This window comes from Tursiops truncatus, chromosome 3, assembly GCF_011762595.2.
Source record: "Tursiops truncatus isolate mTurTru1 chromosome 3, mTurTru1.mat.Y, whole genome shotgun sequence".
Taxonomy (NCBI): domain Eukaryota; kingdom Metazoa; phylum Chordata; class Mammalia; order Artiodactyla; family Delphinidae; genus Tursiops; species Tursiops truncatus.
In genome coordinates, this window is record NC_047036.1 from 37018522 (window position 1) to 37025064 (window position 6543).

At 35.6% G+C, this 6543-nt stretch overlaps 1 protein-coding gene across 1 annotated transcript in view; it reads left to right on the forward strand.

Annotated features, from left to right (window-relative positions):
* MRPS30 (mitochondrial ribosomal protein S30) overlaps positions 1-5724 on the forward strand; it is a 76769-nt gene extending 71045 nt beyond the window's left edge. Inside the window, exon 9 of the mRNA XM_073802097.1 lies at positions 5520-5724. The gene's annotated coding sequence lies outside the window, so the exon portion shown is untranslated. The remainder of the gene's footprint in view (positions 1-5519) is intronic.
* The last annotated feature ends 819 nt before the right edge of the window (positions 5725-6543 follow it).

Genomic DNA, 6543 nt, shown 5'->3' on the forward strand with positions numbered 1-6543 from the left:
AATTGATATACTTCATCCATTTTAGGACAGAGAAATTCTACCAAGGTCAATTAAGATAATTTCCCCGTCTTAAGCTCTAACATTGTTATTTGTGTCATTTGTACTGCAGTTCCCAGTAATTAAAACAGCAGGTTACAGATGGGTTATTTTGGCATGGGCACACTCATTTTCTTGCCCCCAGGTTAGATGGACATTGTCTTCTGTAGGCACTGCCCATTGTCCCTCGGCAAGACTCCCTCAGATTGTCCTTGGACGAGAAAATCAGCCTAAATAGATCTCTTTTATTTGTCTCATAAGTCTTTCAAACAAACTATATTAGTGACTGCCAACTGAGTTGTTCCAAACAGGAAAAACAATCTTATGCTTTTGATGTCAACCCAACATAAAGTTAAAAAGAAAGAGGTTCTGTTTTTAAGAGAAGATTTTAAAAGAGTTTCTTTGAAGTCCATATTTATCTGTAAACTTTTGTTTTTAGGTTGACAAAAAAAATCACATTCCTCTGATAACTCTCTAGTTAGTGTACTCCATAGCAATACCTGCTTAAAGAGTGGTAGTTAGGAAAAATTTAAGGAAGAAAGATGAAAGACGAGAAAGTTTCAAAACAATATACTCATATGTTTTGGGGATGGGAAGGCAGAGTATCAAATGCCCATTTACTCACTTACTTAAGGTTGTGTGGAAAGATCTTAATACATACTGCTTACGTCTCTTAGATGATCTAATGTTTCTGCTCCTTTCCATAATCAGAAACCATTTCTTTTTTCTCCCCCCAAGCCATTGAGTAGAAACTCAAATGGGATTTACCAATGCATGATGGAAAATTCTATTTTAAATCTTATGATTTCTATGTGTTAAATGTGTAGTTTAAATTACACGTCAGTACGTTTGAGTTGTCACAAATGCATGGCACTGACCCAAGTTCCTTTAGACAGGTTTCTTTGTTGAGAATTCCTGATGTTCGAATTAATCGGTTGCCTTGGTTTTAGATGTTATATATAGGATGTTATAAATAGACTATATAGGAATATATTCCTCCTTTGAAACAAACACCCAATTGTGAGAAAAACCCTGTTTGTATCTAGAAAAGATGGGGAAATATCCAGATCGATATATCTATGTCTCAAAATCAGAGGATTAAAATCAATGTAGTAATAAATACCTGGATGCTGTATGATATTGTTTTGAGTAATAAAAGGGAGGGCAGTAGAAAAACTTTTTTGGTTTAGCTCTAAACTTATCAGTGTTTTGAAATTTAATTTCTTGAATTATTTTTGAAGAACTCAAGTTAGGCCTCATCTAAAGATTTACCATTAATTTAGACTGGAGCCTAATGCAGCACAATGGAAAGCACGGTATGCAGATATCAATTAGCACATATTGTGTCCACCCCCTTCCAGGTGTTCAGATAATTAACTCCATGAGGTGGTTCAACATTTTTATCCCATTGCTGACTATCAAGGAACCGAGGCCTAGGAAGAGGGTATAGTGTTTGCCCAAGGTCATGCAACTGAGATGCCATGGAGCCAGGGCAGAAAGGCAGGTGCATCTGATTTCAAAGCCAATGCCTCTTCTGTCCTGTGTTGCCTTTTACAAGAATGTGTTATCAACATCTAGAAATCTTGCTTATAAAAATCCCCCCGGAGAGTTTAGAGCAGATACATATAAATTCATAGCTGGAATATATATTCTCTACATATACATAAGTAGATGAAAAGGAAATTTGCAAATATACTTCAAATTACCTTCAATAAACTTTCTACATGCAGCCTTTGGAAAAAGCAGGATCTACCATTTAACAGAAATTGTTGACTTTTAGAAGAGTATGACATTTTCAACTCATATTCAGTGTGTTCTCCATCTGACCTCTGAATCCTTGCCTGTTTTTCGCTTAACTTGCCTTTCTTCTTTTTAGAAAAACAATTTCCCTCTAATGGATTTTCTTTTAGGGTTGAAACTCAGTTTAATAAGAATCAGACTCTCAGAGCTGCAAGAGACCTTAAGGCAAAATTGAACCTCAACCATCATTTTACTGATGAGTAAAAAGCTGACAGTCAGTGAAGTGAAATGATTTATCTAGTCTACAGGAGGAATCCAGGCCTCCTGATTCTCAACTCAGTGGAATTCTGTGACACACTGCATCTTAATGAGATGCTCAGAGATCAAAAATTTTGAAGTTGATCGACCCTTTTTTTTTCGGTATTTATTGACCAGGTTGATTTAAAGCCATCATTACTAATTCATTGTTTGAATGCTATTTTTAATCTAAAGGCCATTGTTTGAAATGCTATTTTTAATCTAAAGGCCATGGAAAATTGAAAGATGGCATATAATGTAGGAAAGTAGATATTATTATACTTCAATATAGGCTTTAAGCTGCCTTTCCAGCCTCACCTTTCACCCATTTTCCCCTAGTTTATTCTAGAATTTGTCATATAGTTCATGCCTCCATGATTTAGCCCCTTGTGCTCCTGCATCTGGAATTCTCTTCCATATCTTGACTATCTGGAGAAATTCTACTTATTTTTCCTTTTGCATATCTTAACGTTAGCCACACCTTCCTTTGACCTTGGCAGAATTAATTTTCTACTTGTCTGTGCTATCATATCAGTTTGTGCCTTTATTGTAGTATTTATCCTTATTTTATTGCCATTATTTCTTCACTTATCTTTCCTCCTCCAGACTGGAAGCTCCTTGAGGGCAAGATTTTTTTCTAATCACCTTAGTATCCCCATGACAACATAATGTTAGACACATAGTGGGAGCTGCAAATACATTTCTCTTGAATGAATTCCTTGCACATCATGGTCTTTCAAAGACAATGCCCTAAAAGAAAAAGTAAAAGTCTAAAAGTTAGGGCTGTACGTGAGGTCACTTGATCTGATAATTATCACAAATTTTGCTGTCATTCTTACAAGTTGAATTCTGTCTAGTCACAAGGTTTGAAGCTATTGCTTTATTTTCAGTGGTCTGTGTTTTCAGTTCCTTTTTTAGTAATAGAGATTTATATGTCCCCAATCAGAATTTCTTGCCTAGTTGTCATTATTGCTAATGACATTAATTTAGCCATCTCTTGACTCAAGAATAAGCTTCTGACTGCTCCTTCTAAGTTGATATAAGAAATTAAGTCAATGACAAGCATAAGTTACAGGCCTTTACATCACTTCAATTTTGGTAGAACTGAGGTTTAATATATTACACACATACATAGCACAAATCTATTATAAATAAAATGTAACTGCTCATATTTATAGAATAAATTCACATACAAATGATTTGCAGAAAGATATGTTTTTCTCTTCACTATCAGTAAGAATGAAAGAAAGCTAAACTTCAGCTGTAGGACATTAATTCAATAGATTATATTTGTTTATTAGCACAAATGCATTCATCAATATAGCCCCGCAGCCCTAGGCATGATTAATAAGACACTGGGCTCCTGAAGATGGTGTCTTCTGGTCCATATATAGCATTACATAACGCACAGCTGTTGGTGATTAATCACAGTTTGTAATGGCTAGTGAGTTCATTCTGTACTCCTTAGAAAAGAAAAAATGCAATTTGTGTGTGTGTGTGTGTGAGATCTGAGTAAACAAATTTTGAACAAATGTAATGCTGGTTTATCAGTTCCCAGTTCATTAATGGGGAGCTTTTCCTTTCCCAACGATTGAAATCAGTGAAACATCTGTCAAATTATAGTTGCATAATCTATGAGTGAAACAATGCTTAGGTGGTATAAATGAGCTACTTCCTTAGAGGTTCTCAAATTGTGCAAGAGGCAGGTGCTCAAGTGTCCCAGAATTCAGGATTCTTTAAATGAAATATCTAATAGATTTGCTATTTTTCTTTGCCATTTCAGTGAGTACAAACATGATCTACCATTTCAATAGCCCTAGTGGAAACCAGATTGTGGACTTAGGTTTTATTTAACTCTCCTTATCTTCACCCTACTTCACTGCCAGCACCCAGATTGTTATGTATTTGTGCATTACATATAGCTAAGTTAGAGGTATCCTACCTAAATGTTTTGATTAATATACTAATATTAATACTGTATTTCTTTCCTCTTTTTCTTAATGATGAAGTAGTTCTCTGACAAAGCATCACTTTTATTCAGGGGAAATGCATACCCTATAGTTAATTAAATGCTATTACAAAATGCATCATCTTCCAGTTAATTCAAGGAATTGTTACAGTCCTTTAGTAGAAATTTTATCCTCTGTTTTGAGAAAAGTTTCTGTGAGTGCCTGAAACAGCTTCCTGCTGATAACTGAAAATGTGTTCCTAAATGTCCCCAGCTTGCCAGATTAGGTACCTAGGTCATTCAGTTCTTTCTTTCTAGCTACTTCTATTCACTGTGAAATTTTTTCCTGTAGAAAATGAGATGTTATGCTGCTTTCACTGAAACATCATATAAGTCAAGGGAAACTAGTGCCATAGGATAGGTTCCCCAAAAAACAGACCCTGAGCCTCTGAGATTTATGTGCAGGGGATTGCTCTGGGGAATAAATAGAAAAAATGATTGAAGAGATGTTGAGCAGGTTAAGAACATGAGCTATGATGCAGTTGCGACATTGGCTTCGGACCATCTTACAGAAAGCTCTCCACCTGGGATGGCCCTTCAGAGTTTTGTGTTTTGAGGCAAGGAGCCAGATTTTATGCTCCCATCAGCCATTGAATGCAGGCCACCTTTGGGGAGAGGGTTGATTTTGAGCCAACCTGCTCTTTCTGGCTGAGGCTGATTCCTGGAGAGAGATTAATCAGAGAGCTGTTGGCCACCAACATTCCCAGCAATGGATGAAATGAGTGTTTCAGTCCCGAAGAGGAGTTCTGGGCAACACACCACAGTATCCACTATAATGAGATGCCTAACTTTGGTACCACATTTGTAATGCCAGTTGTGAGTGATGATTAACTTGCGTGTTGTATAGAACATTGAAACCATTTAAGCAAACTGTGGGTTGCAAGCAGTGGATAACATCCAAATTATTCTATAGCATGGTTATCTTTAGATAACTTTAGAAATGTTAGCCTCTAATTTCCTACTGAGACCCTAGGGAAGTTATAGTCAAGATTATCATTAGCTTTAATGACAATAATTTGTACAGAATCCCCTGTGTTAGACAAAGATAAAAACATCTCTGCATGTGAAGCTTTGAATATACCTTTGTTTATTTTAGCCTTTAAATGAATACAGAGTTGTTTTGTTTTCAGAGGTTTTATCAAAATGACATTGAAAAGTTTCACATTTTTGTTGCTTTATTCCTAATAGATTTTCAACTGTATTAGTACCAGATATGGGTATTTTAAAATATTTCTATTAATCTGGGTTAAAAATTATAAGTAAAGAATTACTCTGACTACTAAATAAAATACTATGATTAAATTCTAAGGGTTAAAAAGATCAATTTTGAAGCTATGTTTAGAGTGAAAAGGATGATAGTAGCTAAATGATGTAAATTTTTTTTTTTTTTTTTTTGCGGTACGCGGGCCTCTCACTGTTGTGGCCTCTCCTGTTGCAGAGCACAGGCTCCAGACGCACAGGCTCAGCGGCCATGGCTCACGGGCCCAGCCGCTCCACGGCATGTGGGATCTTCCCGGACCAGGGCACGAACCCGTGTCCCCTGCATCGGCAGGCGGACTCTCAACCACTGCGCCACCAGGGAAGCCCCAATGATGTAAATGTTGATATTTATTGACACAATTGTTGCCATAGCAAAAATAAATCCAGATGTGTGGTGATTATAAAGGAGTGGCAAAGTGACATAATTGAATCAAGTACATAAAATTTGCTGGTTGAATGAACAGGTCAATTTGCATTTAACAGTAAGGGATCAACTGGTATTTGGAATGAGTATTGGTGACAGATGGTGTAGTTACATAGTCCTGTTTCAGTCAATTAACAAGTAATTGACAGATATACTCATGGTGCTGAACAATTATTTGAATAAAAATGTTTAGGACTGTTTCCTAAGCTTCAAGGTTTACCAAATGTAATTATAGTTAATTCTTTACATAAATTCCACTAAATAAGTTAGGATATTCACCAATTCAGAATGCCAGTATTGTTTTAACCATATAATTAACTCATTCTCATGGTTTGTTTGCTTAATGGAATAATTCATCTGATCTTGGTCTCTATTAATACTATTTCTTTGTCCATCAAAATGATGACCCTAACAAAATGAATACTTCTATAAAGTAAACATCAATTTTATATAGTAAAAGACCCAGCTAAATAAGACATTGGATAAAGAGAAATGGCATAATAATCATACTCAACTTAAAGTTTTGATTATCAGTGGACACTGCCCTCATAGAATTTTGTACTAGCATGTTTAGGTTAACTTATTATTTAAGCTCAGGATATATAATTTCATCTGCTTTATGTTTTCCTAGAGAAAAATGGTTCCTAGGCCATATATTATACCCCTATACTCAGAATAGGAATCAGGTAACTATAGATAGTTAGATAATAGATAGATAGGTAGATAGATAAAGATACATTCTTATGAAAAAATATGGATGACTGATAGAGAAAGAAAA